This window comes from Cervus canadensis, chromosome 6 (assembly GCF_019320065.1).
Source record: "Cervus canadensis isolate Bull #8, Minnesota chromosome 6, ASM1932006v1, whole genome shotgun sequence".
Classification (NCBI taxonomy): Eukaryota; Metazoa; Chordata; class Mammalia; order Artiodactyla; family Cervidae; genus Cervus; species Cervus canadensis.
In genome coordinates, this window is record NC_057391.1 from 15,959,013 (window position 1) to 15,972,047 (window position 13,035).

A 13,035-nucleotide genomic window follows, 5' to 3' on the forward strand; every position below is an offset into this window, starting at 1 on the left:
TTGGAACACCTACACTGTGCCCAGCCCACGCTCCGCACTTTGCAGCTGGAGGCTTCTTTTCACCTTGCTGGCCCCATTCTCATCAGTTCCCAGATGAGGAAACCGAGGCTCGCGCATCCAGGCCTAAAGTCTCCCAGGGCTTGGTTGGTGGAGCCCTGTTCTCTTCCTTCTGCCCCCGCCGCCTCTCCAGGACTGGAGATTATACACTACAGCTTAGGATATGCTCAGGGGCTCTGGCATTCACCTCCCACATTTGAACTCAGTCTGTCCAAGTTTCAAGACTGGATCTTGTTTCATCACCTGCTGCCTGGAGGGTCACACGAGGGAACACCTGTTACACAAAGAGGGCTTGGCTTCTCAGCCCCACGGTCACCTCCCTGAGGACAGCAGCTCATTCTCACTCCTGGCCTCTCACAGAGCTCGGCACCATCAATTTTCAGAATGACACCGGCAATTAGGATGAGCGGCGGGCAGCTGCCCGACCTGGCTGTGTGTCTGGGAGCCACTGATGAGGTGGGTGCTGACAAAAGTGTGGAGGGAGGGGTAGGGCCTTCTCTCCACCACTGTCTGCCTCCCTGAACTGGAATTGCTCCTCATGGGCCCAGTTCTCAGCGGATGAGAGAGCTGTTCGACAGGAACCTAACAAGAGAAGGCTCTACATGCAGCGCCGGGTGAGTAATTAGACGCTAATTAATTTGCATTTCACAAGAGAGTCAGGGATGTTGAAGGAAAAAAAAGCTGCAAAGATTAAAGGCCTCATGGAGAAGGGAGATCTGGGGGCAGGGAGAGACGATGGTGCAGGCCGAGCTGAGAAGAGAATGCCTGAAGCTGTGAGCACTCGTGGAGCAGGTGCAGACGTGGCAGGACTGAAGACAGGAGGCTGCCTGCAGTGCCCACGACTGCTCCAAACAGCAGCCTGTGCTCACCACCCTGGGTGCAGGGTGAAGACGCTTTTGATCTGTAGCTGGAGTGTGGGGAGGGACGCAGGGCGAGACGGACAGAGATGCGCAGACACAAAGCCCGTCTCAGAGATAGGAGTGAGAGAGAGCTTGAGACATGCACGCTCCAACAGAAAGAAACACACACACATACCCTGGAGACAGAAAAGCCAGGAGGCAGGAGGGGAGGGGAGGAAATCAAAGAAGAAAGTGGGAGGAAGAGAAGGGAAGGAGGTGGGTAAAGAAGGAAAGAAGTCAGGATGTGGGAGGAAGGGGCAGAGGGCTGGCCTCAAACACCAGGAGGGCTCCAGGGAGAGATCTCAGCACCCGGCGTCTCGTCTTCCCTGCTGGTGGTCCCTCTGGAGCAGAGGTTGGGGAGAGTTTTCTGCCAAAGGCTATGTCATAACTGAATAGGCTTTTGGGGGTCATAAAGTTTCTGTTACATGTTCTTTTTCGTAAAAGAGGCAAAAATCATCTTTAGCTCGAAGGACCTATGAAGTCAGGTGGCTACCGGATTTGGTGCCTGGAGTCATCCAACCCCTGGGATGGAGCATGCTTCTCAGATGGACCGTGGGGTCCAAAGCAGTCTGCATTTCTCACAGCTTCCCAGGTGGAGTCTGGGCTACCTGTGCACATGTCCCATTTTGAGTGGGGAGGGTCTTGGCCACTGGGGAGGGTGCGGCTGCTGTTGGCAAGCCATCCAGGCCCCGCTGGGATGCAGCCCTTGCTTGTAGGATGCCTGGGAGTGCCGCACTGTGGTCTGCATGTGCTGGCCCTCCTTCAGGGAAGGCTTCTCTGCCCAGCTTCAGGGAGGGCAGTTAGCAGGTGGCCCCGGGGGGATTTCACTGCAGAGAGCCCCCCAGGTGGAGGTCATGCCCTCCCCAGGGCAGCCGACACCTGGTGACTGAGCCAGATGGAAGTGTTAGGTCTGGGCTGCTCCAGCTGGACAACTCCCTGTGGGGCTGGCTGGGGCTTTGTCAGTTATGCACTGCAATTCGATTCTCCCTCCTGATCCTACTTCCTCCCCGATTCCTTCCCTGGTGTAGATCCTTAGTAAAGATCCAGCATCCCAAACACCCTCTGAGTCTTCTCCGAAAGAACACAACCTGTGACACAGGTGGGCATCTAGGCAAAGGGCAGTGGTGACCACAGGGACAGCATTTGGTACAAGCTGGTCTCACTCAGGGGCAGCAGTAAGTAAAGATAAAGTCACTAAGGCAACCAAGGATGTCCAGGGCAGGGGTCTAAGGCCTCCTAGGGGGAGGAAGCTGGGCAAGGGAAGAGGAAGCACAGTGGGGCAGGGATTGGGTATCTTGGTCTGGCCCTGGCCTTGAGGCTAACATGCTGTGTGGCTTTGGGTGAGTTGCTACTGTTTTCTGAGTCTTTCCTTGCGAGTAAAATAGGCTAGAATCTATGACCCTGGGTGTATTAGTTTCCTAGGGCTGCTATAGCAAATCACCACAAACTTGGGGGCTTAAAACAACAGAAAGCTTTTCTCTCCTAGCTCTGGAGGCCAGAAATCCCAAATGAGTACTACTGGGCCAAGATGAAGGAGTCAGCAGGGCCTCACTCCCTCTGCAGGCTCCAAGGGAGAATCTGTTCCTTGTTTCTTATAGCTTTTGGTGGCTGCCAACATCCCTTGGCTTATGGCCCCATCACTCTGGTCTTCAATGCCAGCACCTTCAAATCTCTCTCTTGTGTCTTCATATTACCTTCTCCTCTGTGTTTGTGTATCAAATCTCCCCCTGTCTCTCTTTTTAAAAAAATCTCATTTATTTTTGGCTGCACTTGGTCTCTGTTGCTGTGTGAGAACTTTCTCTAGTTGCAGTGAGTGGGGGCTACTCTTAGTTGCGGTGCATGGGCATCTCATTGCAGTGGCTTCTCTCATTGCAGAACGTGGACTTTAGGGTGCTCAGACTCAGTAGCAGTGGTGCACTGGTTTGGTTGCCTTATGGCATGTTCAGGATCTTCCTGAACCAGGGATCGAACCTGTGTCCCTGCTTTGGCAAGTGGATTCTTAATCACTGGACCACCAGGGAAGTCCTGCCTGTTCTTTAAAAACACACTTGTGATTGCATTGAAGACCCATCGGATAATCCATGGTAATCTCCCCACCTCGAAGTTCTTAATCATACCTCCGACTATCCTTTTTTTTCAAATAAGGTCACTTTTATACAGAGTTTAGGGGTTAGGACTTGATCTCTTTGGGGCCCATATTCAGCCCTTTGCACCTGCCACTTGTCCTTGTATAGGCTTTGACTCGAGGTCTCCCTTTCTGAGCTGCAGTTCTTTTTTTTTTAATGATTATTTTATTTGTTTAGGCTATGGTGGGTCTTTGTTGCCGTGTGTGGGCTTTCCCTAGTTTCAGGGAGTGGGTGCTCCTCTTCATTGCAATGTGCGGGCTTTGCGTTGCAGTGGCTTCTCTTGTTGCAGAGCAGAGGCTGTAGGCATGAGGGCTCTGGTAGTTGTGGCATGGAGAGTGCCCTTGGGCACGTGGGATCTTCTTGGACCAGGGATTGAACCTGTGTCCCCTGCATTGATAGGTGGATTCTTAACCACTGTGCCACCAGGAGAGTCCTGAGCTGCAGTTCTAGGTGACTGGTCTATACCATTTGCTGTCACAGCGATGGTCTCGTTCTGCCAAAAATTATCTTCGACAAGTATGGATAAGCTGTTCTGCTCACATCAGTAATTTCATTGGCAATCACCCCCTCCACAAATACTATTTACTGAGCACAGACTATACGCATATTTGCATATTATCACTGACTACCACCCGAGGAAGTGAGTTCATTATGCCGTGCAGATAAGGACACCAGGGATGGAGAAATTCAGGAATTCGCCCAGGTTCACAGAGTGGATCTGGGATTCCCCTTTAGCTTGTCTAACTTAAAGGCTGTCTCATCTCCTACCGTATATCTCCTCCCAGGCATAAATAGTGCTTCTCTTTGAAACTATTTACAAAGTGTGGTCCCTTTTGAACTTTGAATCTAGTCTCTTATCAGATCCTACAAACTGCAGACATAACACAGGAAGCGTTGTTCGAGAAAGCTGAAAGTCCAGTTATGAGAGCCCAGGAATGAAGCTCGTTTGGGCTGTGCTTTTGTGAGGTCTGCCATGACGCAGAGCCCAGGCGGAGGCTGGGGAGGGGGTTGTCCCAGACTCCCATCTCAGCTGCGCTTTTATTATTCTTCCAACTGAACTGTCTGGGACTTTGAATATCAGCCCTTGTTCCTGATGAATCCATGGGTTGAACTTCTTGATTACGTTATTTATTCAGCAGCCAATGGGTCACTGCACACTGCTAGACATTGATGCTCATAATGACCCTTTCTCCTGACTTTCATTTCAAGCCCCAGAAAAGCTCTCGACATAAAAAAAGTTGTGTGAGCCTATGGAAGGAAACCACCATGGAAGGATGTTTACAAATGATTCTCTTGTATGTGAGGGTTTCCCAAAGTCCAGAATAGGAAGGAGGACTTGAGAACGTTTCTGTCAAAAGGGAATTGAATTTAAAAACCCAGCATGCAAGCCAACCTTAAGGTAAAAGTGTATTCAGCTGGCCCAAGCACATCTTATTCCTCTGGACAGAAAGATGGGTGGAAACAAATTGTCTAGAAGCAAGGAGCCTTTGCCCAGCTACTGACGAGATGGAATGGGCAGAAGGCAGGAGGGAGCACTGCTGGGCAGGTGGGGCTGGCCACGAGTGTCTCTGCAGACCATACAGAGAGCAAGAACTTAATTTTCAAGGCCACTGGGTAGCTCTGCAAGATTTTAAGCAGAAAAGCCACTTGTTTATGTTCTTTAGAAATATTTTATTGGCTGTGGTAATAATAGACCTAGCAGGGGGGTGAGGAGGGCATGGACTCTTGTCAATAAAGGGATAAGATTGGATTGGAATGAGTCAAATCCAGCCAGCGGTGGCCAGGGAGAGTGCTGGGGGGGAGGATGCCTGCATACCCTGGGTGGATGCTGGGAGCTGCCATGGAGCCATAGAGATGCAGCTGACCAGCAGGACTGCACATGAGGGACCAGAGTGAGAAGGTTTTACTAAGAGAGGAGTCTTGGGGAGGGAGCAGGTTTTTCCTGGTAAGTGCTGGAAAGTGCAAGCTCCCCTCCATCATGTGACAGAATGCTGAAGACAGCATCTGCGCAGGGACACATATTGAGAAAGCGGCAGCAGCCAGGTGCCAATGGGAGAACCTGTAGAAGCTAGCAGTCTCAGTCCAGTTCTGCCCTGACTCCACACGGACTTCTGGCAAGGCCCATTTCCCCCCAAGTTTCCTCATCTGTAGAATACAAGAGTTGGATCATCTCGGGGCTTCCTTGATGGTGGGGGAGGGGAGCACCTCTGAGTCTCTGGAATCAGTGAGCACACCTAGATACATGGGTCTGTTCATCAAGGGGTCAGCAGAGTCACCTGAGAAAGAAGTGACATCTGACCTCTCAGGCCACGCCCATAGCTGGAGCCCAGCTGGTTAGCACTGCTCTTGAAATATGTCAGGGGTGAGCCTCATCTAACCCAACCAGTGTCTGGAAGGTTGAGGCTGGCCACAGGTGTCACACATGTCCCTCCTTGGTGGGTGTGTCTTGATGTCCCCCAGGGGCCTCCCCATACCTCCAGAGTCACCTGTGAGGAGCACCGAGGCTCCTCCCTGCGCCTGAAGGTTCTGGAAGAACCTCCTACCTCCCTGGTTAGCCAGGGCATGGGGCTCCATGCCCTTGCTCTCAGTTTACCCTGCGAACTCTTGCTCATCCTTCAGAGTCCTCAGGCCCTCCTCCAGGATGCCCCACTCAGCCCTGATTTCTCACTGAAACAGGATCCTGTAGGCAAGGTGTCCACACCTCTTTTTGGCCTGTTTTACACTTGTCTGGGATATAGGCACCCTCCTCCACCTCTGTCCCATGAGACTTTCTGGCAGAACTTTTGCCCCTCGGGGTCACCAAGTGCCACCCCCAGTGGTTGGCACTTATTTAGGGCTCAACCAAGTTATCTTCTGTGGCCACCCTTATTTGTGGAATGATCTTCCTGTTTGTGACCTCTGGCTCCTCGCTGGGTCAAGCATGTGTGTTCAGGTGGGAGGTATGGGGGATGGGTGTCTGCCCACTCCCCTGGGGGTTGCTGGGGGGACAGCAGCACAAACGCCGACAGAGCTTGGCACCATTTGCAAAGTGCCTTGTACGCCCCTTCCCACAGGCTCCCAGAAAGACGAATGTGAAACGAGAGCCATCGAAGATTGCACAAAGCCTGTTGGACTCGTGCACGGAATAGAAAGAAATAACCGTGTCTGGAGCACTTTGGAGCAGGCCCCCTGCCAGCTAGCCCCTTGAGAGAGAAGGTTGTGTGTGTTGTGTTGTGTAACCCTGGCCGGCAGGAGCAGTTGTGCCCATTTTACAGATGTGGGGAGAGGACGTGAAAGCTGCCAGCCTCGCTCAAGGTCACAGCCTTGCTCAAGGTCGCAGCGCAGCTCTCTCCGGCTGGCCGCCTCCTGGGGTGAGTGCTGCAGTGTGGGGCGCTGTGTTTCTCTTGGACGGAGCAGATGGTCTTGCGCCCTACCTGCACTAGCTAACCGTATCTCGCCCTCCCACACATCCCGTTTGAAAGTCCAGCCAAGATCCACTTCCCTCCCTGGCTTCCATGCCCCGGTTGGGCCTGAGCCCTCTTTATACAGGACTTGCTCTAAGCTGTTGGGGGCAGGGGCCCGGAGCCTGGCAAGCAAGCTGTTTACTCTGGGAGACGAACTCTTCTTGGGGGCAGGACAGGGGCTCTGGGGCTGGAGCCAAGGAAATCACCACAGCCTGGCCAAGGGGAGGCTTGAGGTGGCCAGAGGAATTTAGAAGTGGCCTCTGATCTCAGGGGAGAGGGCAGCAGGCTGAGAAAGAGGGCAAGCACTGTGATTGAGCTGTGGGAAGGCTGGCCCGAGCCCCAGGGCTGTGCTGATGGGTTGGGGGGAGCGGGCTGCTGGCTGCCGAGGTACCCCCAGACAGGCCGTCAAAGCCAAGCCGACTCCAGGGGGAGGGTGCTTACCCTCTCGGATTGTGGGAATGAGGCTGTTGAGTCAGCCGGCCGGCTGGATACCACCACCAGCACCACCACAGAGGGCTGAAAGCGGGAGAGTGTTCCCTGCCAGGGTCGCAGGATGCCCGGAGTTAACTGGGCTCGTCAGACCCCCTGATCTAGACGTGGCTGCCTCTTGCATCACTGAGCTGAGGCGTACTTGTCAAATATTTGTCATATCTGAGGCTGTCAGCTCTTGAGGGAGTTCGGGCCAGGCACACGCCCCTGTGGATGGGACGCTGGACCCGAGGTTGGGGCCCCAGACTTTGGCAAAAGACAGGCATGGTTGTAAGTCAGAGCAAGTCATTTCATTTTCCCTTTCCTCTCAGTTGTATGGTGGGGATGAAAGGGAGTGTGGGAAAACTTCACATACTGCCCCGCACACAGTAGGGCCTCATGTAGGGGCTGCCTGTTCTAGGCCTTTCCCTGAGGATGGGACCGGCAGTCTGGTCTGGGTCTGCATCATCCACGGCCAGGGCTCCCCTGCAGAGGGCTGGAGTAGGAGCTCTGGGTCACCTCACAACCCCCCAGGGCCCACCACCAGGAATCCTGCCTGCACCTTGGGTGGTGGGCAGGGGGCAGGGGGGGGCCTGGCCCTGCAGGTACAGAGGGCCCCCCTCCCCATGAGCACCAGGAACTCCCGCGGAGCCAACCTGCCCAGGTGTTGTACAACCTGAGACCAGAGGCCCGGACCCTCTCTCCAGGACAAGTGTCAACAAGAAATCTCCCGACTTATCTTGTTCACATTCCAGAGATGCAGTGGCTAGCTCAGAGACTTGGTAACAAGACACCACTCCGGCTGGGCCTGCCAGAGAAGCCGGCAGGTCTTTTATCTGCCATCTCCGCCTCCCAACCTGTACCGTCGGGATGTACCTTCTGCCCACGGGGGCTCTCCAAACCATCTAAGGAGGACGATCCCCCTGAGCTCTTTGCACACTTGGCTAATCCTTGTTAGGCATTGGCCAGTCAGGGGAGGAGCCTCTTGGTGGGAAATGGAACTCAGCAGAGGACCCAACCCCCAGCAGGCACTGGGAGAAGACCCCCACGTGGTTCATTGAGCAGGTCAGATCCTGGGGATGAAAGCAAAGAACGTGAAGCAAAATGTGGTTAGATGGGCCCCACATGTTCTTGGGGGAATCACACACATGTACACACAACCCTCCAAGTTATTTCCTATGATGAGAGGAGAGTGCTGCAGCCATAGAAAACCCAAGCCTCCTTTTATCTGATGGGCCCAGACTGGGCAACGGGCTCACACACAGTCACACAGCAGCTTAATGGCAGGGCATGATTTTTGTTATCTTTTATTTTCCCATGCCATTTCACTGGACAGGTGTCCTCCATACCCCATCTCACTCTGGGCCAACCCGCCCCCACCCCCCTCACCCACTCCTGACCCCCGCCATCCCAGCCCCTAGCTCCAGATGAGGTGTTTGAAATGCTTCAGGGGGTGGGTGGGGGGTGGGGATTGGGGGAAGGGGGTACAGCAGAGGGAGGAGCACGTGGGAGGACCCTGAGGCACAGGGAGCTGATGATGTGAGCCCCACCTGGGTGAACGGGGAGGGGGAAGCGGCAGAGGTGTGGGGGTGGGAATGGCATTCCAGCTTTATGACTTTCTTTTTCAGGATGTGGAACTAGCCAACCATGGGGGCAAATTGCTCGCCCTCAGGCAGGTAAGTCTCAATCCCACATGACTCTGAGGTCCTGAGGCACCAAGAATAGGAGCTTGCTGGGGTGTGGGGAGGGGGCACATGAGAAAACCCACCTCTCCTGCCTCCTGGGTCAGGGCACCAAGGAGGGCTTCCTGGAGGAGGTGGACCTATTTGGGACCTGGAGGAGACCAGGCTTGGTCGGGCACTGCAGGACCCCCTTTCTCAAACTGCTTGGTCACTTCTCAGAGAGGGGAGGAGCCCTTCCCCTCCCCTAGGGAGCTGGCTCATGAGCCCTAGATGAGCTCTCCAGATCTGGGTCAGGAGCAGTGTAGGATGTCACCACAGGCATCTTCCTAGGCTGAGCTAAGCTGCCACCAGGTATGACTAATATGTCTAAGCCTGACATGTCTCAACTGAGTGGTCTCCGCCAGGCGTAGGTGGGCCCTGGGGGAAACAGGGGAGGAGAGGTTGAGCTCCCTGCTGTGACCTGAGAGATTCCTGTGGGGCCAGCCCTCTGAACCCCAGGGAAAATGATAATAGAGCCTTGCTGGCTGTAAAATGATGAAGAGTCTCCCTGAGAGTCTAGAACAACAATAGAGTCTGCCACAGAGCCTGTTTCTTGGGGACCCAGTGGTCAGGGCAATCAATGCACACCCACAGACGCTCTGCACACCTACTGTGCACCGCCATTATCAGGAGATGTGCAGCCCGAAGATGAACCAGAAGCTCAGGATCCAGCGGGGGAGATGACAGAACAGAAAGCAGCATGTTGAGCACTTGAAGAGCATTATTCTCAAGATGCTACAGAAGACGTGCGGTGGGAGAAAGTCATCCTGTTGAGGATGGTAAGGGAAAGTCTTGGCGAGGTGTGAATGTGTGAGATGGGCCTGAACCATCACAGGGAGAATGGACTCTTAGGCCTCTCCTTCTGGGAAGGATCTCCAGGCATCAGCTGATCAGGACCCACCATTCTCAAACTCACACTGAAACACAAAGAGCTTGCTGAAACAGAGCACCTGCCCCCCAACACACACACACACACACATACACACTGAGATTCTGATTCACCAGGGCCGGCTGGAGCCCGGGCATCTGCCCTTCAAACTGGCTCCCAGGCACTGCTGCTGTGGTCTGCAGACCGCACTCTGGGAGCAGTGACCCATTCGCTCCCTCACCATTCCCTGGGTGGGGGCCAGCTCAGGGGTCAGCCCCCTCAGCCCAGTTGTTTCCGGGACTGTCTTTGGTGCTCAGAGACCTTGTGCAGGGGAAGTGAAGGCGTACAAAGTCCTCATCTCCACCTGCTGGGCCAGGCTCTGATGCCCAGAGGTAGAGGGCAAGCTCATGGTGGGTCACCCGTGGGTCAGGGGCCATGACAGAGTCACCTTGAAACTAAGTTTTCTTTTTTAAAAAACTTTTTTTCATGAGTCCTTTCTTTCTAGTTGCCCCAGGTCTGCGTCGCTTCCCAGGGGTATTTTCTAGTTCTGGCGAGTGGGGGTTACTCTTCGTTGCAGTGCTCGGCTTCTCATTGCAGGGGCTTCTCTTGTGTAGCACGGGCCGTAGAGGCTCAATAGTTGTGGCACATGGGCCTAGTTGCTCCACAGCATGTGGAATCCTCCTCGACCAGGGATTGAACCCGTGTCCCCTGCGTTGGTAGGCAGATTCTCAACCACTGTGCCACCAAGGAAGTCCCCAAAACTAAGCTTTCTGACTCCTTGGGGGCCCAGGGACACTATAAGGACAGGGCTGGCAGGGGGGAAACTCTGGGCTCCAACTCCTTGCCTAAAATGCTGGCTAAAGTGCTTCAGAATGGGGTAAAGGAGCTTGGAGACCCAGTTAACAAATGCAGAGATGGCGTGTAGGGCTATGTGTGTGTGTGTGTGTGTGTGTGTGTGGGCGCACACACACGCATGCAGCTCAACAACCATCACAAAAAGAACTAGGGATGTACTTACACCTTAAGTAAGTTTCTACTCCTTTCTGAGTGTCAGTTTCCTCATCTGGAAAAATTAAATGGGTTGAATTAGACAGTTCCTTTTGAGAGAAAGAGGGCTGGGGGAAAGAGGGAGGGAGGCCCTAAGGAGCGTCTTGGTAACAAGGCCATCATTTGATTAGAGCCCAATTTAAAGCCGCTAATAGACATCTGAAATTTTGCAAAGCTGCGCAATTACCAGGCACAGCCTGAGCGGAGCTCTGTCTGTGGGGAGCAGTCCATCTATCAGGGTGTCATCAGCCTCCTCATCTCAGTCCAAAGACCTTGAGTTTGAATAACATTGACCAGAGGAAGCTCCTGACGCAAAACAAAAGGAGCCCTTGGCCCAGCAGCCCTGAGGGGGGCTTCAGAGGCAGTTTCCTTGGGTCCCTACCAGGCTTGAGAGAGAGTTGTCCCCAGGGGTTCTGGGGTGCTGGCAGAAGGCCGACTGCTCTTCTCTCTCCACACCTGTCCCCAGGGCTCTGCCTGCTGACATCAAGTCAATTACAGCATCCTTCTGAGAGGCCGGCAAAGAAAACAAAGGCTCTCAAAGAGGAGAGAAAGACCCCCAGTCAGCACTTGGGCTGTGGAAGCTTCAGGAATAACACTCAAAAGTGTGGGAGCCAGCCTAGACTGGAATCCCAGTTCTACTTCACAAGCTGTGTGACCCTGGACAGTGTACGTAACCTCTCAGTTTTGTTATCTATAAAGACCTCTTTGGTTGGTCCTGGGGATTAGCTAAAATGACAGAAATGAAAGCACTTTGGAGGAACAAAAAATGGAATCCACTGAAGCCTTCAGCTGTGCTGTGTTGTAAATGAAAGCTGCTTAACCAAGAGTGGCATATGGAATCTAAGACATGCATCTGAGTCTCAGCTGTTTACTGTGTGACCCTCAGATACTCACTCAACCTCTCGGAGCCTTGGTGTCATCTGTAAGAGGCAAGTGTTTACGGTATTTTCCCTAGAAGGTTAATGGAAGGAAAATCAGGAAAGAGCCTGTGCAAAGTGCCAGCCTCTCAATAGGCCTCAAAAAGTTACGCTTCACCTATTCCCCAGGCGTCCCTGTTGCAGAGCCAGGGGCGCACGACCATTATCCACAGGTGTGTGTGTGGCTCTGCCACCCTGGGGGCCGGGCCAGGCTGCGGGGCACGGCCAAGCCCTGGATGACCCACAGCAGCCTACCCACCCAGTGGTTAGCTCAGGAAAGCCTCAAATTATACAATTTATGAAACCCAATCCAGTTTTCCGACTGGAACGTGTGATTAGAGAGATTACACATTCACTGTTGCAATTATGGTAATGTTGATGTGTGGACAGATAACTGGCAGCGGGGCTGTTCTGAACCGTCTATTTATAGGTTGAAGATTCTTGCTATCTCAAGGCAGACATATGGGCCATAAAGGCAGGCGACAAAAACAGGAGGGGAGAGCAAAGCTCCCTCGAAATGAAAAGACACGAAAGGAAGCGGTAATTAGGGCTGGGACCGGCTTATGTAAATCAGGTAATACTTTCAAAACAGAGATGAGATCTGGTTTTAATAAAGCGCATTGGAACAAATGGTGGAATAATGACTTAATAAATCTAAATACAAATATTTTGTTCCGTCTCCAAAATGAACAGCCCTGGCATCTGCCGAGCCCGGGCCGGGCGAGGGGGCGGTGCTGTAGTGTTACTGTATTCTTTCACTCCCTCAGCAGGCTCGAAGATTTTAATTTTTAGCCTTCTGCTAAATTACACGGGCTGTCAGTCAACTGTGGGAGATATTTTGAGTAGGGAGATTTATACAAACACACAGAGCACACTCGGAAGGCTCAGCACAATATCTTTTACACCGGCTGGGATGTAAATCATAGGTTGTTCAGAGCCCGAATTACAGCTCTTTCGGAAATAGACTGCGGAGAAATTATTCACCAGGAGGAATTCAGCGGCTTTTTTTTCAGTGCCCCTCCTCGACCCTCATCTTAATCAGAGAAGCTCTCTACTGGTCCTTTTTGGTGCTTTTTCCATCACCGCCCATCCCAACTCTGGTATCTAGAGCAGAAATTGCAAACTCATGACCCATGGACCAAACTGGATCCACAGGTGTGTGTGTGTTTATTGATTGGATCAAGGATGATAGCCCAGAAACAAATCCAGTTTTAAAAGTTAGTTGCAAATACTTTTATTTATTTATGTGGTTGTGCTGGGTCTTTGTTGCTGTGTGTGGACCTTCTCTAGTTGCAGCGAGTGGGGGCTACTCTCTAGTTGAGGTGCGTGGGCCTCTCATTGCCGTGGCTTCTCTTGTGAGCTCAGGCTGCAGAACACAGTGCGCTAGCTGTGACTTGCCTAGGCCTTCCTGCCCCGTGGCATGTGGGATCCTAGTTCCTGGGCCAGGGAACTAGGCCTAACCCAAGTCCCCTGCATTGGCAGGCAAATT

The 13,035-nt window shown here is 53.0% G+C and overlaps 1 long non-coding RNA gene across 2 annotated transcripts; it reads left to right on the top strand.

The window, feature by feature from the left end:
- Nucleotides 1-413: 413 nt before the first annotated feature.
- LOC122443100 lies at nucleotides 414-12,725 on the top strand. Of its 2 annotated transcripts, XR_006269917.1 has the most exons (6): nucleotides 414-671; nucleotides 6,136-6,432; nucleotides 7,749-8,058; nucleotides 8,622-8,669; nucleotides 9,309-9,493; nucleotides 11,096-12,725. It is a non-coding gene; the product is annotated as an uncharacterized LOC122443100 (long non-coding RNA). The 2 variants fall into 2 exon arrangements; XR_006269916.1 differs by lacking the exon at nucleotides 414-671 and having other exon boundaries at nucleotides 2,667-6,432.
- Nucleotides 12,726-13,035: the final 310 nt, after the last annotated feature.